Source organism: Opisthocomus hoazin, chromosome 6 (genome assembly GCF_030867145.1).
Source record: "Opisthocomus hoazin isolate bOpiHoa1 chromosome 6, bOpiHoa1.hap1, whole genome shotgun sequence".
Taxonomy (NCBI): Eukaryota; Metazoa; Chordata; class Aves; order Opisthocomiformes; family Opisthocomidae; genus Opisthocomus; species Opisthocomus hoazin.
Window position 1 is genome coordinate 41,011,648 of NC_134419.1, and position 25,404 is coordinate 41,037,051.

Below are 25,404 nucleotides of genomic sequence, written 5' to 3' on the forward strand. Positions count from 1 at the left end.
CAGCTGTTCTTCACAAAAAAGTAAATTTTGTTTGGTTATGAATGCCTGATCTGCAAAGGTAATCGGGCCAGCTACACCCTGACTTGGCTTGATCCTGTTGTCCTTGAATCTTAGTTATCTAGAGAGATAAGTAGAACCGCTAAGAAAGACCGGAGTTGGTTTACAGGCATGGCATCGTACTTAACTTCTATTTTAAGAGCTAAGGTATGAAAGATCACCTTCCCCCCCCCCTCCCCCCCCCCCCGCTTCCAATTCACTGTGACTGTAGCAGCCTTTTAAAATTTTGTCTTTTCTTGAGTCTATACTTTATCTTAAACGAATTTGTTAGCACTGAAGTTGTAAGTTGGTGCATATATATATGTTCTTTTCAGAATTCAGCTGGAAACACCTACCCCCTTTGCCCCAGTCAACTCTTGAAGGCACACAAGGTGGACGTTACTGTCCTGCAGCTCAGCCAGGGAGTGGGATGTGCGGAGGCTTCTTAGCCTGCTTCCACGTAAAATTAGCAGATTAGTTCAAACCATCTTAACTGATGATCAAACGAATTATGCCAATGTTGTTGTGAATCAGATGCGAAATCATGTTTGTTTTCACTGGTGAGGTTGTTATTCTACAGCAAGAATAACAAAGCTGGGGAAACAGTAGTACCTTCAGTCTGCGCAGGTGTTTTACAAGGTAAACATCCATATGTGGCTGAAGAGATGTCCTGGAGATGTTTCCTACTTTCTCTGACCCAAGTAATCCCCTGTAACTCTGAGGAGAGGAAAAAAAGAATTCCATCCTGCAAGACTACTGGGGAAACTTGGGCATAATAAGGTTGGTGAGGCCTTAATGTTACATATATTTTTCCCTTTCTTAAAACAATAAATATAAACTCAAAGAAAAATGGAAATATTTATCCTGACCCTTTGTATAGTCCTTTTACAAGAGTTGCCCCTATTCTTAATTCTCAGAATTGGACTGAATGATTTTAACTGGAGGCCGTATTAACCAAGTATAGACTAGTGTGTGTGCACGCACGTGTGTTGTTGCCCAGGCTGATTTTTTTTTTTTATGCTATGGTTCCACATCAGAAGTTTTTGAGAGGAATAAATTTAAGCTAGCTGCAGCAAGCGATATGGTGGAATCTAAGTTGTGTTGATATTAGAGTAGAAACAATTTGTTTACCCAATGCCCAGTATGAAGTCTGTTTTCACTGTGTAGAGTAATGTTGGTAGAGGTGTTGGGGTTTGTCAGTAGTATTCTCTTTTACTAAAATATGGGCAGTAGCAAAACCTCGGTAGCTTGAGTAGCTCATATGAATAGGCAACTAAAACATATTCACTGTGTCTTAAAAGCACTGTTTGGAGTTCAGTGGTACAGCTGGGTCTGTAAGCAATGCTTCAGGACACTTGTTTTAAAACAGCTTTGACTGCTGGTTGTACAAATTTATAAACTGTTTTATTTAAGCAGTTTTGGCCATGATGGAGCACTTTTTTTGGAAGTTTGTTGAAGGAGAAAGTAGGAAATGTGGCAGCTGTTTTGTGCCCCACAGGCACCTCTGCTTTCATAATGTATCTTTTTAGAGATAAAAAGGCTATGAAGTGAGAAAGAGGAAGAAGATAAATATAAGCTTCCTTTCTCTTCAGTCAGCTGTTTGATGTCTTGCAGTCAGAAGGGAGGGCAGATGTGTTGCTCTGCTGCAAGTTTGCTGGGAGGAGTTTATTTAGATTTTTCATTCGTAGCTGAATATTTGCTATACGAGTAAGTTTTCATAGCGAAACTGAACAAGAGAGAAGGACTGTTAAGCTTGAGAACAGCTATTTGGGTGACTGATGCAGTTTTGAATTATCTGTAACATCTGAGGGTTTTTCTTGTGTGTTCTGGTTTTGCCAAGATGTGTATCAGTGAGTATTGGAAGAGTAAATCTTGGAGGCATAGTAGGGCTTTTGTGGGCTTACAGGGGGCCTGTGTGATGCTTAGAAAGAGTAGAGACGTACAGTAGGCATTTAGAAGTAGTCTGGGCATGTTAGAATGCTAGAGGATGTGAAAGGGACTTGAACCTCTGCATGGGAATGTTGTAGTGGAGTCTCCTCGTATTTGGGGGGAGGGGGTTACTGTGTCTAAATTGCTATCATAATACCGAAGTGCAAAAGCAAAGGGACTCAACCCCAAACCCATTTACTGTGCAGTCATGTCTCATTGATGGTTCAGCACGCAGAGAAGCATGAATACTGGGGGTGTGAAGAGGTGCAGCTGTCTAACGCTGCTGGAAACAGCCACGCTAGTGTTTTGCACCAGTAGAGGGTGTACACGAATGCTTCCAAAAATCCTGTCTTGTACATTGGTTTTAGGATTCAGTGTCCCGTTGGTGTGTAGTCTCTAAAATACCTTTGTCTTTTATCCACCTTGTTCCTCCAAAACCCAAAAAAGAGGGTAGAAATTTGTTTTTGGGGAAAGAGATACTAGAATATCAGAAATACTAAGCTTTAAATCTTTTGTCAGCCTACTCAACATATGCTGACAACATAGATGATGTGTATGGTTGGGGTGATGCATGAACCTGTCACAGATGTCTGTCAAAGCTATTGAGTTACTTTATATAATATAGCTCACTCGTACTAATACATTTAAATGTAATTACATAATATGAAATGTGATTTGGCAATGAAGTGATGTGGAAAACTGTTACGGCGATAACAAGGTGCCCAGCTTTACGGAACAGCTTAGCAATGCTCATCTTTGCATAGCTTTATGTTAGATTTCCTCCTCATTTTTTTGAGATCAAGCTATCATACTGGCCTGTTTCCTGGTATAGAGGTTTGTATGAAAACTTCAATAAAAATGTCTACAGTGGAATTGAGATTCATTTTTACAAAATCTAATATTTTTAGAATTACTGTGAATTGAAACTTTAAAACTGCTGTTTTTAATGAATCAATAGTAATACAAAATGATCAATGTCTTAAATTGCTACCTCCTCCCAAAGCAAATATTGACTGTATTCTGATTGTATATTGACACCTGATTGTTCTATGAGATGTAATCAAGCACTTATTTAAGTAAACTTTCATTAAATGCTTGGGAATTCTGTGGAGTAAGAATCTGGATGATGTGCTGTGAATGTTTGAAAAACATGTGATGAAACGGATTGGTTGGGAAGAATTTTGTGCTGATCTGGAATGCGTTTTGTTAATCCTGTTCCTTAGGTTGTTGGCTCCCTCTATAGAAATTACTTTAAATTGCAGTTTGATTTCTCTAGAATTTTTTGTCACTTCTGTGGTGTGTATGTATAAAGGCTTGACTCGCATGTACAAAAAGAATGATTTATGGTTAGCTACAGAATTTCTGTTGCAGATTCCTCCCTCTATTTTTCCTTTCAGTTCTCTGCCTGCCCACCATCTACCCAATTCTTTTGAATGCAGCACCAATGCAAATAAGCGTTACACAAATCATCTCATTAAATTCTTGGCGACAGACAATTCTGCATAAAAATTCCAAAAATTTAGAATCTAAATCATAGCAGAAAAGCTTTTGCCTTCCTTGATGGAGGCAGTCTTTGCATCTGCTTAAATTTAAAATGAAAACTTGCAAGTGTTAATTATATTGTGTCATTTAACTTTGCATCCTGTTATTGATGGTGTGAAATAAGTAAGTTATCTGCAAGTTACTTATACAGGGTGGTGAACATACTGGATCAATATTTTTAAACTGTGCTTGTGTATCAATACAGTATTGTAATGAAGCCTTCTGCCTCTGTTTGCATTATTTTGTGTATATAGTGTATTAAAGCAAAACTTTGCTACATAGCTTTATAGGCTCTGTTAGAATACTCTTTATTGTTAAGCAGCTCTTGGAAATTAGTGTTGATTCATTCTTATATGACACGGTGGTTATTTGATAGAAAATAGAATGAAACCTCTGATAATAGCTATGGTTGGCAGATAAGAAGAACAAGCCTTGTGTGCCTCTGGGGAACTTGGATTTGTAGCCTGAGCTGCTTATCTGAGACTGTTGTGTGATACAACTCTTCCATGGTAGTGGGAAGGAGGAGAGCTGGAGGGAAAGAGAAGGATGGATGTGAAAGCCAGTGGAGGATACAAAGTATTTTGTGTGTGTGACATATGAGAACCCAGAACAGAAAGGTCTAAAAACAGCTGCTAGAGGATTGAAACTTAATTTGCTTAAATCAAGTTAATGGCAGTTCCTAATGTTGGATTTATTGTTCTTCTGTAGTCTTACTCTTATGTGACTTAATCCCATATATTAATATTTCTTCTCTTCCTTTCAAGAGATATTTTTCAAGTTCCTGTGTCATCTACTTCGATTATCCCTACCGTGCTATAAGTGGTACAGCAGAGATCACAAAAGACCCTCCAAGGGAAGGATGTTTCGGAATATTCTAAACTGTAATTCCAGCTCAAATTTGAGAGCATTCAGGAGCTCTCACAGTACTGGTTATTGAGCAAAATTGATGTTTCATGATGACTTCTTACACTGTGAAAATTTGTGCAGGAATAGATGGATTGATGTCGACCTGCCTGGCTCTTCTATGTAGTGAGCTAAGAGGATCAGTCACTCTGCTCTTTCTGATAGTAATTACTGTTTCTTAGTACGTACTCTACATACATTGTTTAAAGCGAGGAAATACGTTTTTGCTTTTGCTGCCTATTCCGAAATCACCTTCAAGCATGGACTGAGCAGGTAGCCCGCAGCGTTAAGCTGAATGCCTGGACTTAAAAGGTTCAAGTATTCTGAACCCCAGTGAAGGGTTTCAACTTGCCACTCACCGAGCATGCACAGCAAAGGCTTCACCAGCGGCACAGACCAGTTACACCCTCTCGTGCCCCTGGGGTTCAGGTTTCGGTAGAAGCAGTTCAGGCAGTCAGTGAGGCATGATTGTCCAGAACAAGGAGAGTTTTCCCTCCCCACTTCTCGTGACACTTCTTTCTTATTATACAACAAGTACAAAAACAGTGTGAAATCTGGGGTTAAATGTATATTGCATTGACTCCAGGTATGCACGAGGTGCTAATATAGTAGTGACATGCCTGTGCACCCACTGACGTGTTTGAAGTCTGGAGTTTTGAATATGCAGACTAGTTATTCCATAGTGCTGCGTGTTTCTGTCACAGTGGTGATTTTTTTCAGATGGAGAATGGGGTGCATACTTGCCATGAGATGCAATCTTCAGCTGCAGAGCATGCGCAATCTTCTGGGACTGCTGTTTCTTAGTTATGGTAGTGGGAAAGGTTTCTGTGTCTTTGTTGCGCAGAAGTGAACAGGTTAGAATTGGACAAAATCTGTCTTTAGAGTATTAGTTTTTGTGTAATGCAATACAGCACTAAACTTGAGATTTTCTAAAATTTAGAAATGACTAATTGGTTGTTTTGCTAACTTGGAAGATACAGTGTCTCTCTTGGTGTCTCTTAGAAAGAGAATGTAAATAAAGACATTGCTGTGGGATGGCTTTGAGCCATCAGAGTAATTAATTTATGCAGCTCTTGCAGCTTGAAATATTCTGAGAGATAGAATGAGAGTTGAACTTAACATGGGATTTTTATTCTGTTCTTTTACTGTACTTCTTACGTGATGTATTTTGCTCACAGTCCTCGGGAGACAGCACTAGATGCAGGAAAAATGTTAATACCTGCCGAGCATTTAATTAAATTACATTGATTTCATTAATTTCATAGATGTAGTGTGTGTGGAGGAGAATCTTCAGAAGATCTTCTCTTGGCAGATCTTATTTTAATTCTTTTTTTGTTCAGATTTTAATGAAATTCACAGCAAAGCTGTTGAAACTGTGGCAGTGTGGGAATGTCCCAGAAAAGGGCCAGGCAGTCAGCGCTGGGTGTGCCACGAGGTGATACTTTGTGTGGTAGCTAGCTTGATGGCAGTTAACTGAAGCCTACAGTAAAAGATGCAAGATGTCTACAGCTTTTAACCCCTTTAAAGTGTTTGGCAGTGCACTGTTGCCTTCCTGTTTAAACACTTCTAAGCTTGAGATGAGGAGGCTTACTACTTTCATAGGTGCTATTTAAAAAAAAAATGAAATTAAGAAATGTATGTTTGGTTGTACATCATGTGCATTGGTTTGAGCTTGTGATAAGACGCACTTAAGTACACCAAGAAAATTATGTGGGGGGATTTTGTGACACAGACCACAAACGTATTTGGTATTCAGATTACTATGTTAACAGATTATAATAGGCAGAGTTGCAAAACCCAGAATGAAAATTTAATCATCTCTTCGCTGAACTCAGTTTTGTTTTGTGGTTGGGTGTTATTTGTTTTACTGGCATGGTGTGGCTGAGGTGGTGTGCTTTAAGATCATTTACACGTGTTGCTGGTATGAATATCTAAAAGCTGCTAATGCAAAAGAAAGTAAAAATAGTCATTATTTAGTTTCTACTTACTTTTTTGGATAGTCCTAAGAGTAAATGGAGAATTTAAGCTTTCAATATTTTTGCATTTTAATGAAAAAAAATCTACTGTAATGGAAGATATGCTATAACTTAATTTTAAAGTGCAGACATCTTTCGTTTAGTTTTTTAATGGCTTCAGGCTTTTGTGAACTCTTAGAATTTTAAAAATAGAACTTAATGCTTGATGGCACCTATGTGTGCATGTTCTGTTGAAATGCATAAAGTATGTAATTTATTGTTTCTGCATAATTCCACAAGAGACTTAGGATATAATGCCACTGTTTTTCCTAAATAATCCGGTAATGAACTGTATTGTGGTCTAGTCCTATTGTTCTCGGGTGTTTGTGTGCTTTTCAGTGAATAATATGGTATATATTTTTCCAGTGCTGGGACTTCAATTTTCTCATTTAAAATCTTTTTCAAGGAGACTGTTTAGAACTGAATTGCCAGAGAAATTCAGCTGACGTCGTGCTTGTTACACTGTTGTAACAGATCATATTCAGATACTCCATTTCCAAAGCTGCTAATGCAACATCACTCACTTCACTAATTTAGCTTTAAAAGGATCCTCATTTACAGATGCAAGTGCCCCAAATAAAAAAATGTGATAAGCTGCATAGTTTATCAGCAACTGAAAGGGTAGATAAGTCTCTGTCCATTCAGTCTTTTCTGGGTTGAGTTTAACCCCAAGAGCACCAATTAGTGCTCAGTGTAGTGGATTCTGCTATTTTAAAGGGCGTGATCATCTATCAGAACAGATTAAATGGCTTGTGTGAAAATAATTTAGTAGCTGTCCATTAATTGCCTTTCCTTTCATAGGACTTTAGAAAGAGACCTCAAGAGATCATTCAGTTTCCTTCCCCTAATCCAGCTAGAGATGCGTCTTTGTCTTTCCTGGCAGATATTTGTCTAGCCTGCTCAGAAGGTCTTTGGAAATAGTAAGATGTCATGTGGAGACAGTGCAATCTTACTACACAATCTGTATCGCTGTGCTGCTTCATTCCCACTGAAAAGCTCCCTCTCCTCACACTAAACCTAGGTTTTAGTCTGTTCTGAATACAGGCCAGTTCTATTAGCTGCCCTATTCCCCACAGACACGGAGAACAGATTATTCCCTTCCTGTTGGCTTTTATTTTTATGTTCTTAAGTCTGTCCTCTTCTCCTCATCTGTAGACTGGAGAATGCAGGGTACATCTCCTGCTGCCCACATCATCTCAACTTCTTCCCTATTTCACTGCTTTCTTCTGGCCTCCCTCCAGTTGCTTTAGGCACTTCATGAAGTGTGTTGCAAAAAATGGGATGCAGTCTTCCAGTTGAGGCCTTACTATATGTAGTGTGGAATTCCGAAGGCAGCAAATTAAAACAACTCAAAGTTGAAATAGGACCATTCTGAGAAGTAGTGTTGGAATCATAAATATTTGTCTTTAAATATAAATTTTCCTGTCACTTTGGAAGTGCTGGTTGGTATGCCTCAGAACTAAAAATTAGGGGTTTTTTGTTAACATTCAGATTAATTAAGAAACAAGACTATTAAGAAAGCTTAAAATTTGCAGCATCTATTACTTCATATGTTTAGGTTTGGGGTTTTTAAGTTTAAGAATAACTGTACTACTAATTAACCCCAATTCAAATATGATTGAGTCCCCCCCCCAGTTAATGGATTCAGGAGAAGAAAGTAAATACTTTAAACAATTCAGATAATTGACTCTCAGAAGTCCTTTGGACACGCTGCATAAAACAACAACAAAATAATGTTGCCTGTTTAATTCGTGGAAGTGTTTCTTTGTAACTCGGATTTCTAATGTGGCATCAGAGAATTGAAGATTGCTGGTTTGGAATGGCTGCTAATTTGTGGTGGTGTTGGGAGTGGATCGTTCTTCTTAGCCTCGTGGTAAGCAGGAGACCATGAGTTGAAGACAGTTTGTCATCATTTTCAAATTGGAGTGATCAAAGCTGTATATAATTTATTGATGAAGAGAACAGTTCTTTGTACTGAAGGTAGGTTTTATGGATGAGCCATCCTGTTATGAGAAATCACGGTACAAAATTTGGCAGTTCTGTTTCATTACAGAGACTTCCCTGTGGGTCAAATCTGCTGCAAGAACATGAAGTGGCAGAGGGCTTGCAGGATGAAACACAGAACTAATGCCTGTAAGCCACCTAAAGAGTGGAGAAAGAAGAGTGAAGAGGGAGCTGGATAGATTACAGAATGAGTAGGAACATGATGGGGAAAAACAGCAATGGTTCTGAACTGGGGAGCCAGAACGGAGCAGTGCTGGCAGGACAAGGCCATAGGCAAAGAGAATGTGCTTGTGTATTTGCTATAGGGTAAGGTTCTGTGCAACTCTGCACCCCTACAGGCAAAGCCATAGAGCAGCGGAGTGGCCAGCTGCGCGAGGAAAATATTGAGCCTTAAGCCATTTTAGTGGTGTGATGGAAGAGATCGCTTGAATTTGACTGATTTAATCAGGACGTTTAGAAGCCCCTGCTTAGCAGTATAAGTATGTATGTCTGGTGTGGATATGCGATTTTACATTTGCAGGGAGATAAGTTTGTGTTAGTGCAAAGCTGATTTACTTTTTTACTGATCATGAATAGCATTGAAGACTTGCCAGGAAATATCTCATCTTCTGATCTACATACTTATATAGCTCAGTAATCATTGTATATGGGTGTCTCAGACATTTAAATTGATTTGTTCTTGCGGCTTTCTCTTAGATAAGATGGTAATTTTGTGGATTTGTGGCCAAAGCAAACAGGGAACGTAGCTGGCTCCAAATTGCATGGGAAACTTGCTGCAAATTCAGAAGCTGTGCGCTTAACCACCAAGCCATCTGCTTATTCTAAAGGGGGTCTCCTGCCCTAATACTGTACTGGTTGTAGGATCAGATGACCGTGCTTTACATGAAATGGAAACAGCCACTGACACAGGCTGCAGCTTCTGTCCCCAAACCCGGGATGGCAGATGGAGCGCAGCTGCTGCGAGGGATTCGGTGCTACCTTCTGGTCACACCCGTCAGCTGGTGCAGCTGCAGATGCCAGTGGCTCTGCTGAGCAGCTGAAACCAGTAGACATTATTCAGGCTGGCGCAGGAGCGTGTGGGAGGGGATGGAGATAAACTCCCTGTGCCAATTAAGCATCTTAAGCACCCTGTCCCCAGTGCATGTGGCCTGGCCTTGTCTCTTTAACTCATGTAGCTGGCTATGGTTGTCGGGGGAGTAACAATAGAGCTGCAGACAGTGAGAATATAAAGATATTAATTCATTTCAGGTATTAATTTCTAATATCTGCATAAACAAAACCAAGTACACATACATTCTCCTATCCTGCTTGTCCCAGATTTAGGTCAGCAGGATGTGTGCAGGTCTTGTACTGGGCTATCAAAGATAGGAAGACAGAATCACAGTCTTCCACTGGATTGGAAAAAGTACTTTAAAGAGTTCAGTATTAGTGCAAAAATGCGAGTGCTTTAAGTTGAAAGTGAATACTTAGACAAGATATGCAACTACAGTGGTTAACATTGTGCTTTTAAACTGTAGTGACAAGTTGTGTTACACATTTGGTGAAAGCTGAGATGGGCTACTCTAATTTTCTTCTGAACTCAAATAACTTTTCTGGAGTAGGTGATCTCCTCAGCTAATGTTTCTAGCACTCAGCAACAGTGAAACATGTCTGTATGCAACAGTGAATAAGCCTACCCTTCCCTGCTCTTGGCACAGTCCTCCACAGATTTCCGAATGCGTGAAAGAAGAAGAAAAAAAATTGGGTTATAATCCCAGCAGCAGCTATGGGAATGTTTTGAAACAGCAGCTTTTTTACAGCCTCCCAGTGTGTGAACATCACCCTTGACAATGAAGAGAAAATCATGCCGTTGTAGTTGTCCAAATACATGTGTTAGCGGTTGATGTAATTTATGGGAGTCTTTCCGAAGTTGGAAGGATGTGCCTGTGTCAAGGGTTGGACACTGAACTATTAAACTGTGTGACTGTGTGTTTATTGTCTCTACTCTTGAGAAAGACACCCTGCAGATTTCTTAAAACCGGTTCTGTCTTCCTCTATTCCTGTCACATTGGTTATTGCAGAAGGCAGTTGCTGTACAGTAGCCTTTTTTCCCCTTTAATTTCTTTCATGGTTTCTTTCAGCTCTGCTACAGGTACGTGCCATGAGTGGAGGTCACCATTCTGCTACCCAAAAATAGAAAATATTCTATTTTCTGAGGAAATAAGACATCAATCAAATAAATAGAAGGGATAAACTTAACTGAATATGTTAAAAAAAATATATAGGGAGGAATGAGCAGGCCTAAAATACACAGAGAACAGTTGTCTGGGGTTGTTTTTGCGGGGAGTGTGTTTTTTTGTTTGTGGTTTTTTGGTTTGGTTTTTTTTTTTTTAAGTATGTACTGAGAAGTCACTGAATCATTTCTGACCTAAAAAGCAATAAGAAGCTTCCTAGTTCAGGAAAAAAGCATTTTCAACCTTCAGTGAATATATTAGTAGGATTTCAGCATTGGAATAAACTTGCGTTACAGAGCTTGTAAATATTACAAGTTGCAGAATCTTATATTTGATAGTTGAAGTTTAGTTTTGGTTTTTTTGCACAGTTATTTGTATGTGCAGTTGCTCTTTTCAGACTCTTTGCTAATACTGCATTTCCCACCAAGATCCCTATGTTTTTGGGATGCTGGCTGCTCCAAAAACTGTGATGATAAGTGGACTTACCCTGCTTAGCTGTTTTGCAGTTACTCCAGCAGGATCACGAAATGAAGTGCTGAATTTCCGAAGGGGAAGATGGTGCCACTGGATGGTGCTATCGGCATGCTGTTGAACTTGCTTTCTGTGATGATGTGGACGGCGTGAAATCTCCACCCCTGTCCTCCTGAAAGATTTTTGTAAAGACCTGCTGCAAGAAGATCCTGTGTATACAGGGCACAGTACCGATGGGAAGGGAACGTATCATCCTCAGCCCGTTGCTTCATGACGGTTGGGCGGGGGTAGTTCTGTCTGGTGGGATCCGTATTTGAGCTTTGCAGATGGATGTTTAGTGCAGGTTTAGGTGGGAGCCTACTGTTGGTCATACAGTTGTTTTTATGGAAGGTGGTGTTCTTGAGGAATAGGATAGATTTGAGCCAATCAGCTCTGTGAAATCTGCATATTCATAACGCATCTAATTATCCAGAAAGAGATGCTGAGTTACTGAAATTGTCACTTTGAGCGGTTTCCTAACAAGGGGACTGTCTTTTAAAACGGCAGGGGTTACATAGTTAGCTACCTATTACATTACAAAAAAAAAAAAAGTTTTGACTGTTTTATGCAAATATACTGCATTACTTCGTATAAATGAGAAGGCAAATCAGCTTTTGAAAGCCCTTCATGTTTTTTGAGGGGGAAGAAAATGAATTCTTCTTTTAAATTTGCATTTCAAGAAGTAAATAACTACTTGAAAAGGTGCGCCTTCTTTTAAAGATTGCGGTTTGATAAGCTAGAGATTGGAGAGTTAAAATGGCTTTAGAAATTTTTGGAATTCATCTTTGAATATGCTATGAACAGGAAACACACTCCATTTTCCTATAAGCTGCTTTAAAAAGTCATTTTTGTGTGTGCTTACTCTTTCTCGCTCTTCCGTTTTTCTTTCACATATTTCGATCTGTCCAGAGCAATTGAGTAAATTTTTTTTTGAGGCCTGAGAGAGGAGAGGAAGGAAAAAAAAAAATCCCCATAACCCGAGAAAACTATTGCTACTATCAGTCCTGGCCTCAGAAAAAAATTATGAGATTTGGCAAGACACCGTCTTGTGTGTTTGTAGCCTGTCCTTTTTACCAACTGAGCTATCCTGTATCTGTCTTCTAATAGTTCTTAAGCTCAGTGGGCAATATTATAACCATATTTGGCAAGGCAGCAAAAGTGTGTAGGATAAAAAGTTGCTTCATATTTCAAACTAGTTAGCAACTTGATGAAGAAGAAAGTCCCATGGAGGGGAAGGTGGGTAGAACTCGGGCTTTGTTTGCTCCCAGCAGCATCGTGCCTAGTTGGGATGAGGCAGAATGAAATTACTGTGAGGAGCTGGCCTGAAGAGCAGAGAAACTATTTCTGAGAGAAGTCTTGGAAACCATTCGGAGGCTTAGGGACATGGTGGGGAGCAAGAGAAGGTGCAGGGAATCCCGGCTGCGAGCTGCAGTGCAGCTGTTTGTCAGGAAGCCGACCAGCATGCACTGGAGCTTCACGTGAGGGTTTCTACAACAGTGATAAATGGTATTGATCTTGTACTTGACGTGTCTGTTGGGCTGAAGGCTATGGGATCTACTTACATGAAACAGGCTGGCTAGGTATAGAGATGTTGCGGGTGGCAGAAGTTGAAGAGGTCTGAAGTGTTAGGCTAAATATGTCAAAGGCATAATCTCAAAAGATTATGAATTAATGGATCCATTCCTCTTGCATCGAGGATTGGAAAGATGAAGATATTTAATTCTAGTTGAAAATCCCCTTTGTTATTCCTCAGTTCCCTGCATGGCAGCTGGCAGAAATGTTTAAATATTTTTGATAGACTATGTAACTCTTCCTACTCGAAACAAGTGAACAGATAACTAAAGACACTTATTTTTTTCAAATTCGCACCCTCCACTTAAGTTTCTTAAAATCCCTTGGCATTCAAAAAGACCTAAAATGCTTAAAAGTAAGTAAAAGAAAGATCTTAACTAATGTTAATCTTACTGTGTCTAAAGATGCAGCAATGTAAGCTGAGTGACTCCTTTTAGTGTGATATATTTTTATTTCTTCATGTTTGTATACCTGAAGATGATGTATTTCAGAAATGAAAAAAAAAAAACAAACATCCTTTTCATTCTTCTTTGTGTCCATCTCCCTGGGACAAACTGAGATCATCTACAAGATGAAATACCTGCGAGAATCTGTGTTCTTGTACTTGAAGGTGGGAGGCCTTCTGTGGAGTGTTTATTGGACAGAATCATGTCTGTGGGAGCTATTAATGAAATTTGATTAATATATTTTATGATTTCTTTAATCATACTTTTTTACATCTTTTTGTAGGGTCACTATAAAATAATTGTCATTTAATAGTGGAGGCGGAAGCTGACATTATGTATCTCTGCAGATTTTTTTCAAATTCTTCATGTTGTATGAAAGAACCAAAAATGAATTGTCCATACAAGAAAATTTTAGTAATTGGAATGAAATTTATGAATCACTGTAGCTAGGTACATGATTCCAGATACACCTCAGGTTTTTCAGGGGTTTTTTTCTTTGCGATTATCGGGTCTGCATGTGAAAGAGTGATTGCCTTCTATTATGTGACTGCTACTGTGCCCTCTGGCTTCTCTGTGAAATAGCTAAGCAGAATTATCACTTGTTTGAAGGAGTATGAAATCCTAGATACATTCCCACATGGAAGTCTCATGTTCAGTGTGTCACAGGTCTGTCTCACTTAAATTCTTATTACTAGAGATTCATTTTCTGACTGTAATGAGGTAACACATCACAAACTCATGTTTTAGTCAGTGTGATTGTGAATATAGATTGGGTGTTCAACAAGCAAGATGTAGTAGTAGCATATGTCTTTTTTTAAATTTGTAAGGTACGGTAGTCATGATTTCATGAAACAGATATTGTTTCAGAGCATCTAGCTTCATTTGGTAAATAAAGAGAATTCTTTAAAGACACCATCTGTTCAGACCTGATGTTTTTTGGGTCCAGTATCTTCTTAGTGTAGATTTGTGAATCTTCTCTGATTATTAAAAGTCGCTTCTCCAACTTTTTTCCAGCTTTCGGTTTATTTTAACCTTTCCTTCCCAACTATCAATTTTTTCTTGATCCGTTCCCTTACGTAAAAGCAGTTAGGACTCAGGCGTTAGTGTCCCATGTTACCTCTCTGCTCTCCCTTGTGTCTTGGGGTACTATTCATACTATCTTGTGAGAACCCTTAATAAGGTGCATGTTAAGGAGAGGGAAAACTGTGGCCTTTTATACTGCTCCTCTGCTATCTTTTTTTTTTTTATAGATGTGCTGGATTTTTCCTCATCTATTCTCCATATCACAGTTGAGTTAGATCTCTAAGCTGGCTTTGATTTGTTACGCTGTTGTTCCACTCTTTCTGAAAGATGGGGCACTGGAGTTGTCGCATTTCAGTCGCGCTATGGCTGGCTCCTGTCTATGGGAGCTCTGCCTTTCCTTGTGGGGAGAGACATGCACAAGTGCAGGATGAATGTGAAAATCTCGGAAGTTCTGGTAGAAACAGCTTGCCTCGTATGCCATCCTCTTCTGGTGTAAAAACTGCAGTGTTAGAGAGGTTGTCCTAGACTTGACAACAGCATACAAGTATCTTGATAGGGAGAAAAACCAGAGTGTTGGAGAGTAGTTTTTTAGTATAGAAGAGAGGCAAATCGGGATTAAACCAATCTGGGAGCCTAAGACATGCAAAGAGATCTAAAATGAAGCATGCTGAAATTGGCAAGCTGGTTGGATGAAGGAATGAAAATCCTGCAAGCGGTATTTTGATGATTATGAAACAAATTATTTTTCCTTGTTAATAAACTGGGGCAGGGGAAAACATATGCAGATGTTAAATTTTGCATTAAACCTCCAAAGCCGCAATGAGAGGGAACACAGAATGTAAATTTCTCATATTACATCATGACTTGTCTCTGAATACTTGGCGTTATTTGAAACAACTTTGTTGAATTGGATGAACTTTGATCCTAATGAAGAACATTTGATCATATTAAGCGCAGACTTCAAACTGGTGTTTATCTTGAAGGAATGTTTGCAAGTAAGTATTAATGTATATCTAAACATACTAAAATTACTATTTTTAGTGTTTTATATGTTGATATGAAAACTTTTGTTAGCCCAAGAAGTGTATTTACTGCTTTCCAGTTTGTGCTCGATGTTTCAGTTTCTCTTAGCAGAAATAAGCATTCATTTTATGGACTTCCCTTCTTCCTCGTCTCTCGTCATGCAAATGTAGGTTTGGAATGAGGCAGTATAGGCTTGCCCTTAAAGGATGCAAAGTGCTGTTAGCCCAACCCTTGCTGGTGCTGGCAGAGTCGCAAGTCATTTACTGTGAGTAATGTACCTTGGAGGCAGTCCCTGCTAACAGCCTTCGCTCTCGCCCTTCTGCTGCAGAGTACACAGAGGATTATGTGTGTTTTTGGGTGAAGAGAGGAAGTATTGTGGTTGTCTGAGATGTAATGCTATCTGTAACACAGTTGGTTACTACAGCCCTGTTTGTGTAAATGCCACTTTTTTGATTTAAGTAGAGTGTACGTTATCTAAGCCAGTCAATGTTAATATGTAAATGAGAGGTGCTTAATTAAAACTGGCTCATTGGATTTACAGACAGGAATAGTAGTTGGGAAGATGGATGTTGTATATAACCCTGCTGTGTTTTTAGGAAGTTAGCCTTTGAGGAGAAGACCCTTAGCTAATCTGGATGCTTTCTGGGCAGACAAAACTGATGTGTTCCATAGATGCATTTATGTTAGTGCCTAGGTTGGATTTCCCCTACTGCTGAATGAAATCTTCCAACTGTCCCCACTTACTGCACTTGGCTTCCCATTGTAGAGTCACCTCCGAGCACATGAACTGAATTCCTTTTGGACAAAACCAAAAAGACAGCGTGCTCTAGGAGCAAACCTTATCTGCCCCAAGTGCTATGAACTCAGGCTGTGGGAGTAGGCAAGAGCTGGTGTGACAGATGCCCTGAAATATTCAGACAGTGCATGCCTACTCCTAAAATCAGCTAACTGTCTGGCGCTACCAATGGCTCCATATATAGGAGCTTGAAACGTTTAGACCTAGGGCTTCTTGGGCTATCCATCAAGCTACCTGCATAGTTATAGTGCAGTGTGAAACCTTTCAAATATGGGACTGCTGCTGCTAAGCCTGTAGTGGTTAATGTATGTCGGAAGCTTTTCTCTTCTTTGAAGAATAAACCAGTGAAGACGTGGTGAAGAGTTCACTACTCTGTTCTTGGAAAAGAATAACTGCCGATGTGGGATGTAAAGATAAGAGAAAAATCAGGACCGGACTGGAGTGCATGTACTGGCTGCTAGTAATGCTGGTTTGTTTAGGGATTTTTTTTATAGTTAAGATTTTACGTAAAGTCTTCGTAAACTGGAGTCTGGAGTAGTAATAGCTGGTTACTCTCCTTCTTGCAGTTCAAGGCAAGTTTTACTTTTAGCCTTAAAGGTATAGTTGGGAGAGTACCTGTGTTTTCCTGGAAGTGAACAACATCAGTTTACCAGTCTATAGGGAAAAGTTCTGGGATGTGCTGATTGGTGTTAGCGTATGTTCAGTTTTATGTTTGAATTACCTTTTTGTTGTTGCATTCCTCTAATCCTTTAGGATTTTGCCTGCCTTCATGCAGTAAAAGGAGAGACTTCCCCTTCATGGGCATAACTTGGTTTTGCATGTACATCTCTTAGACTTGTTGGAGGTAATGGTAATGCTAGTGCTGGCCAGTCTGGGCTATCTGTGGTTGCCTACAGCTATGGAGAGGACTGTACTTTAATTCACATGGTCCGTATATTCTTGTATTATTTTTTTATTTGCATTTTTGCCATTTAGTGATGTCTTGCTGACTTTAATAATTGGAGAGTGCTGCCTTTAATAACTGGGGAGAGCAAGGCAGCCTGTCACTAAAGCCACTGAAAAATAATTACCTTTGCAGAACATATTTTTAAAAACAGCACATGTAATGGAGATTTCAGGCTTACGTGCCATGGTGGCAATAGCACAAACTGTTTTTTATAGAGTCTTTAGTATCACTGCAGGGTTTTTTGTAGCATTCCTGTTTTTAATTTCATTTGCACTACTTAGATGTCAGAATAATTACTGCTTGCAAAATTAATTAAGTAAAACAAAGTTCACAGATACTAAATAGCAGTGGAACATGGAAAAAATTGTTGGTGGGAGTAGCAAAAGAGAGAAAAAGCAATAGTTCTGTGTACCACCCAAGTTGAGCGAAATAAGCAGCCTTGTTTGGGAATTGCAGTCCTCCAAACTCTTGACGTACACAAGGGAAAGTAGTGCGAGTTTTAACAGAAGGGAGGGGGAAGTTGTTAGGTGATGCATCTACTGTCTTTTCTAAGGCTTATTTTTCATTTTGTATTTACTTTGAAGCCTGTTAATTCATCTTCAGATTTCTTGTACTGATAGACTACTAACCTGTTCCTTGGGGCTTGGTTTTGTGACTTCTGTTTTGAAGTTAGACTTGAGCATCTGGACTGAGGCCTGATTCTTTAGTATAAAGGATTTAAAACTTCTGGATGACTGTATTTCTCGGCCTGAAATGAGTTTGTTTTGTGTGTCTACCATATCTGGAGTATACTACTGAGCCTGAATTTCTGGTGAGTATTGTTATTGCAGTCAGAGAGAGAGAAATCAGTCATATTCTTAAACCTCTGGAAAAAGTACCTACATCCATCGCATTGTCAGCAGACCAAGCGTGACTTGCGTGGATGAGAGGGGGTTGACAGTACAGTTGGGTCACCGTGGTGAAGAGCACTTTGACCTTGTACATGCTGCTTGTGGCTGAAGTTTCAAGGGGTTTTAGAGGTGGAGGCATGCTGTTTGTGGTTTTTCGTGGGTTTTTTTTTTGTTTGTTTGTTTGTTTAAAAAAAAAAAACAAACCCAAACTTGTAGCTGAATGTTCTTAAGTTGTTTAAATTCCTATGGTAATCATGGTGAGGTGGTAGTAAAATTAATTTCTTAGCCTTTCAGAGGAAGGATGTGTATGCTTATTGTAAATTACATGCATCAAATTGATTTGAAATTGGACCATTAGTTACGTTGATTTAAAGTGCCAGAAAATTGATCTAAATTTCATAATTTTAGAATGAAACTAGTGTCTCTTACTTATGGGAGGATGATTTATTTAGAGACCAACTGGAGCATGAGTACATGTATAATAAAGTAGATAATGGAGAGGCAGCAGCGCTGGGAAAGAAGCAAAAGGGCTATCACAGTTTGTTCAGGGAATAATTTCAGCGTAACCCAATGGAAATCAAACATACCTGAATATTTCCTCATTTCTTGTTAGAATGTGTCTCCACATACTCTCAGATTTTTAACAATTGCATTTCTTTCCTTTCCCTGTTAAGTATGCTTTGAAGCTTTGGTTAGCGCGCATTGTGTCTTTTATTTAGAAGGTTTTATTAAACAGGCTTTTCCAGTTGTAAGGGCTGAGATGGTATTCTAGCATAATATACTCAGAAGAAGACGCTGATTAGGAAAATTCAGAAGCAGAGTATACTGGAAAGCTTGAAAAGCTGTCAGATTCTGAAGTTAGTCAGAGAAGCAATAGCTGGGGGAAGCATGTGAAAGCAAAACTTGAACTCTGTTTTTGTTTCTGAGCCTTTACAACTGGTGGCACGGTTCTGGGTAAACTTAATCCTGTGGGTAGTTTTGTGGAGCCAGCAAATAGTTAGGCCAGGTTGAAATGGGCACGGTTTCTGTTTTGCACTAAAGTGCAATTGCACAAACTTCAGAGTGTAGCAGTCTTGAGGCAATGTAAGTAGCAGGGTACCAAGTGTGTATCGCATTGACAGATACTGCTGTGTTAGATAATATTTCTAACCACTAGAGGCAGTTAATTCCGTTTCCTCAGGTAATCTATTAATAGCAAGAACAAACATGTTGGGTCGTTCCTGTAAGCTGTGACCTCTGATCATTGAGTCCTCTTAATCTTCAAACGTTTCCGTGTACGACTGACTTTGAATGTCTCGGTACTGAGCTTTTGAGTAGGAACTGCGTCTAAGTTAGATAGGTTGTTAGCCTATAAAAATATTTAGGATGTACCAGTACAGAGTTTGAGGAGAGCAGGGGTAGGGAAAAAACGTGATGGTGGGGGGTTTGTACTCTATTGTTTGGAGCTAAGTACATTGATTCAGAGAATTGAGTAACGTGTGTGGGTTGTTAGACAATTTATGGCAGTTCTAAACCTGAAACAATTTTTGAAATGGATTAAGGTGCGGTCATTTTAACTTTTCCAAGCGAAATTCAGCAGAGGTAATGGAAGAAAATTATTGAAGTGAATGACAAGGGAGGCAAAATCTTAGGTATAGAGATATTGAATTTAGTTTTGATAATAGAAAAATACTGTAGGTATCAATTATAGTAGGCAAGTAGGTCAGTTATATTAGTGGGTTTGCTTCAATTTGATGTTTGTTTTGATTCTGTGACAAAGGTGTCAACTATTTAGATAATAGTTTTTCCAGTGGAAAGATGTTTTGATCTTGGTAGTGAATAAAGCAAACATTGGGGGCTGCGGAGGACCAGTGGTGGTTGTTAAACCTTTTTTTACTCTTCCTTTGTTGTTAATTTAGAATTTAAAAATTTTAAGGTTTAACTTCTTAAAATCATGATTCATCTTTACCTGTGAAGTTGTGCACTGGCTGTTTCACTTCTCCTGATTTGGTATTCATTTAAATATATAAGAAAATGATTTTTAAAAAAGTTTCTACTGGTTGCTAAATTCATTAATGGTGAAGAAGGTAAAACTGACTTGATTCAAAGTTTTCTTTATGTAGTAAACACATCTTTAAAAAACTGCATTCTAACTTGCACTCTTAAGTAGTACTATTAGTAATGAACATCATAGAGGGACTGACAATGTGTGAGTTGTTCACTGGTAGATTATTTTATCTTTGTTAGCATGCAAGATAATGAACATAATTACTGTGGCAGTGTACTCAGGGGAATGTGCAGTTCTTCCCTCCGTCTAGACTGGATTTACCATCTGAAGGAGTATTAAAGAAATATGGGTGAGGTCTGGTAGCTGAGTTGCTGCTGCTTGTTTCCTTCTCCTGCCTTAGTAAAGGCATATGCTTTGTACACTTTAATCGTAATGGGATTTTGTGTGGGTTGTTTTTTTCCTTTTGGAGAGTAGTAATCATCTTTCTGTTCTCAGTCTGGCAACATAGCATACTGACTAAAAGGATTTGATGTTTAACTGTAGCAGCATTGTAGATTTACCCTCTTCTATTAGAATGGTCTATTATAGTAAGTGAGTATAAACAATCTAATTGCTTAGGAAATCCGGGGTAAAAGGTTAATCAGCAATTTGCCTTTCTTTAAAGGACTTAACATGTTATGATTTACTTGTCTTAAAGAACTTTGCAAGGCATTAGTTTGTATGCCTCTCTAATCTATGAGGCTGTCCACCTGATCTGAAGTTAAGCTTCTGATGAACTAAATACTTCTGTTTTCTGTTTTATATTATGATAACGTAAATTATCTGTAATAAGCCATCCTAATTAAAGTTGGTAAATCTACAGCTCTGCTCCAATTACATACTAATCAATTATACACTAATTGAATTCTGCTTAGCTTGATACAGTGCATCATTAATCAGGTTCAGATTTAATACAACAGATTTACTGTAATAACCACAAAATTGGTGCATTCAAATAGGAGGAAATAAAGGAAGTCACGATGCCAAACAGTGTGCATAAATACTTTCTTATCAATAATGCGTTACAAAAGATTTCATTTTTCCTTGGGGAAGTAAAACTGAAACTAGTTCTTTCTTTGTGAACAGATTATTATTATGAGCTGAAACCACTGATAATATAATACATTTAAGCAGATCATGGTGGTGGTTCTGAATGCTGTGCCTGATTATCTAGTATAGGCAATTGTCTGACTTCTAATGTTATTTAAATGAGTAGTTGTAAATTAAATTTGCCGAAAAGTTGCAATGCCCTTGGTGGTAGAACAGTAAAAGCTAGTGGCCGAGTAGATGTCATTCTGTTCAGACTTGGAAAAGCTTTAGCCGTATATAATTTTTTGAAGCAGTTGAACTTGCCTGCTGCTCTTGCCAGTGGGGCTGCTGGTTTGATGGGCTCTTGCGTAGCCACACGTGCAAGGCGGCTGTCTGCGTTCTGTTTTCCCGCTCCCTTTGCAAAAGGCCTAGGAACGATGGAGATCTGCCACCTGCAGACTTGGAAAAGTCTGTGAGTTGCAGGGTGCAGTTCACTTGACAAATATGTATGCCCCACGAAGCTGGGGGCTCACAAGTAAAGGCATTAACCAGACAAATAGAAAATTCTTAAAAAAATAATAGAAAGAGACAGTGCAGCAAAAGGAAGGAATCAGAAAAAGGATTGAAGGGAAATAAGGGACTTCAATAGGTATGTCATGTAACACAATATTAAGTAGAAACTAAACTGAATAATAAATGAAGTTGAATTTTGTTACTCGGGGGAAAATATGCTAAAATGTCAGATATCTTTGCCAGGGAAAATGCAGGAGGACAAGCAGGTTGTGAAAAAAATTTCTGAAACTATTACTGAAAAATGAGAATAAGAGAGCACACGGGAAATGGTCACTATCCTGAGGTATGCTATTCTCGATAACATGCATCTTTAGAACGAAAGGGAACTTTTTGTGATTCTGCCTGTTCGGGTACAAAAAAAAACGTGACCAGGATTTTTTTTCTTTTGCTGTATATGCCCTTGGCCTGCCCACTTTTGAGTTTTATTCTGATAAAATGCATATTCAAAAATTGCTAAATCAAAATGGTTTGCAATAAAGGCTATGGAAAATATACTGATTTGTTTTCCAGAATCTTAATTTGAGGCTTGTATGTGATGCGCTGATGATTGTCTGTCGTTGCTACTGCTGTCATATTCCTGTCCTAAACCTACAAAGCATATTAAAAAAATCACGCGTTCAGAAGACGAACGGCATCTTCAGTTGGCTTTTCCGGGAGATTTGCAGCCTTTTAGAGCTCTTTAATTTGTAAAGGCTTGATTTAGCTTAATAATCTTTGCCAGCCAAGTTGGACTTCTCTAGGATCTGAAATTGAACTGAGGAGGCGAAAAAAGGTCTTTCAAACTTCTCTGGCTTTGTCCAGTGATATCTTGTGTTTACATTTTGGGGAAATATTTGTCCTTTCTACAAGTTAAGCTAATAAATGTGCAGTCAAATATCAGTTCCAATAACAATGTGATGACTGTTCATGAGTTTTTTTAAACACAAGAGTTTACCTTTGGGAATATTTTTAGTGTGGATGTGCCTAATCATTATCTCCGAAAATGATTTATTCTGCCTTGTTTTATGTTAAAACTGACAAACAGCATTTACGCAGGCAGTTATCACCATCTCCGCTAAGGTGACAGTAACTTTCAGCTCTGTGGTTGTCTTAAATTCTTTAGTCTTGATAAAAAGCATGCATCTCTACGCCGGTGGTCTTTGGCAATATGATCATATGCTATTTTTTATGTAGAACTGTTCGGAGCACAATATGAAAAGAATGGTGATTGCATAATGAAGAAATGCCCTTGTCTATAGAGCATTGTATGCTGTGGAAAATGGGATATGTGAGGAAGAATGAGAAGAGAGATAGCGGAAAGTGAAGACAGGGTTCCTTTACAGCAGAATTGAATAATCTCCTGGAAGATTGTATTCTAATCTTGTGGGTAGCTTGCTTCAAACTTTCACAGGTGAATTCCACCCCCCCAAGCATTTGACTTGTGTTCTTAATGTGCTGAGTACATAAAACTGTAAGCAGATGAATGGGAGTTATACTTCAAACATTTTAGGTACTAGATAAACCTGGATACAGAGAAAAACAGGTCCTAAGCATAACAAGTTGAGCACTCAAAATTAGTACTTTTTTTTACCTCCACTCCCATAGAAAGAGGATAATTATACCTTTAATCTCAGTGGGATCCTATGAACATACATTTGTTTATACTTGAATGCAAGTGTTTCACTATAGAAATTTATGTTGCAAAAGACTGCTGAGAAAGCTAATAATTCTGTCTTCATAAGTGGTGTATATAGAATGTGTAGGGCCACAAGCTGAACAGGGAGATGAAATAGAAAGCAGCGCGCACAAGAAAGAGCCAAAGTCTTGTTTCCAGTTTTTCCTAACATTAAAGCATTTGACTTGGAACTTAAGTGATTTTAACGTAAGGGGTTTGTGTGGCATTAATACGATTTTGTACATTTTGTATAGCTCTCTTTTGGGTACAAACCCATTTTGCATTGTGTTATAATTTGAAACTTTAGCAGTTTTGCTTAAAGTTCAACTGTTTCCACGTTGGAAGAGACCAGTCACCTGAGAAATCTGCAGTCTTAACCCCAGGAAATGGAGATCAACTGAAATGCATTGGAAGTTCATTTTCTCCTTTTTTTTGGCTGTAGTTTATATATTTGTAATGTTTGAATTGAGACATCTAATAATTGTGCAGTATTACCTGTTGTCTCAAAATACCTGTTATGTATTATATTTTAATGAATTACTTTAATTATTAAAGGAGAACAGAGTTACAAGTGGAGAAGTGGAAGGGGAAATAATAATTTATAATGGTATAATTATGTTCACAGTATATAACTATTTGTTTCAGGAGTATGCAATAAAAAACATGCACAGATACGTAACTTTGACGCTCTTCAGTATGTGCCACTGTGCAGGACAATATTCTGTAGAGCATTCCGGTAGCTCTCATTGCAAGCCATTGGAAAGGAGCAAGCGATATGTCGTTTCCACAGTGGGAGTTGAGATTTGTGTGATATACAGGCAGTAGTTAAGTCATGCTCTGTGCTAACTTCCTACCATCTATGTTTATGCAGTAAAAAAGTGTAAGTGCTGATGACCCTAGTTCTATAGGGAGGTAAAAAACTTTTGCGAAAACTGCCTGACGGTTTTAAATCACCTTTGTGACTGATGGCTTGAAGTCTCATATTTTCAAAACAAGTATTTCTGACTGTGTGAAGAATGTTAGCTACGTTTAAGTTACGACAACAGCTGAAAAAGTTTCCTTATGATTTCAGGTATTTTATGTTCATGTACATTGTTCATAATGGGCTTCTATTTAAAGCCTAACATTATCATTTCCCCTGTATAATGAAGGAGAACCTATTAATAAAAATCTTTGTTAAAGTAGTTTTGTAAAATGGACACAGTCCTCAAGAATTATGGAAAATTAATTCAACAGTTGGGAAAAGTTACTTTCTAGAAATAAACGCATATTAGCAATCTAAATAAGTTTTACGAGGACTATAAATGTTCCAGATGTTCCCAGTATTCACAATTGACCAAAATTACATATCGCTGCTAAATTGTCTCTCCTAAAAGCAACTTCTGCAAATATATATGCACACACATTTTTTTTCCCTGATACTTGTTTTTGTGTTGTTTATTATTACTTTTGGTTTTATTATTGTTCTTGTATGAGTTAAAAATCAGAGTAAAGTGGTTTTGGAGGCCATATTTGTTACTTCTGTATCAGCTCCTAAGATACCATCAAAGGGTAACATCTCTCAGGATTGTTTGGTTACTAGAATGCAGGCTTTAAACACAACTTGCATTTGGCTCTGTTTTGACAATAGAAGTTAATCTTGTGTGGTTTCTGTTAAAGCACTGTTGAAAAAATATCTTATTGAGCTATTTGCGGTGTTTTTTTAAAAGATGTTTGAGATTTCACATGCAGTTTAACTGATCACAGATGAAACTGTAAATGAATACCTCATGAGCTTTACTGACTGCAGGGCATTGTTTGTGATTCAAAGCTGCTTTGTTCCTACCCACTAGGAAAAGACTCTGTTCAAGCAAACAAATTAAAGAGTTCACCGTGATATCAAACTATTTATTCAAACAGAAAACTCTAATTTTGAATTAATTATGTCACTGTGACTTTGATAATAACCTATTTAGAAGGTATTTTTAAAAAGCCTAAATCTTTAGGGATTGAAATAAAAGATACAAAATTGATTTAATTGTTGGTCTTAATCCACCTTGGTTGAAATTTTGTACTCAAAGAATTACATGACATACGAAAAGAGAAAACATTGCAAGTTGCTTCAGTTCAACTTGTTCTTTGATCACATGCATTTCCATTCCTACTGACTTGTATGTGGTCTTCATACAAGTGACAGCTTGGTAACTGAAAATGTTCGGGCATGTTTTAAGTATAAAGCTTACTTTTCTCACTACTGGTCATTCTTAGCTAGAGATTGTCAGGATGAATAGGTTT

At 38.3% G+C, this 25,404-nt stretch overlaps 1 protein-coding gene across 2 annotated transcripts in view; it reads left to right on the forward strand.

Moving 5' to 3' along the window:
- The window catches only part of ADK (adenosine kinase), a 289,560-nt gene that overhangs the window by 40,285 nt on the left and 223,871 nt on the right, over positions 1-25,404 (forward strand). The gene's annotated exons all lie outside the window — the stretch shown is intronic.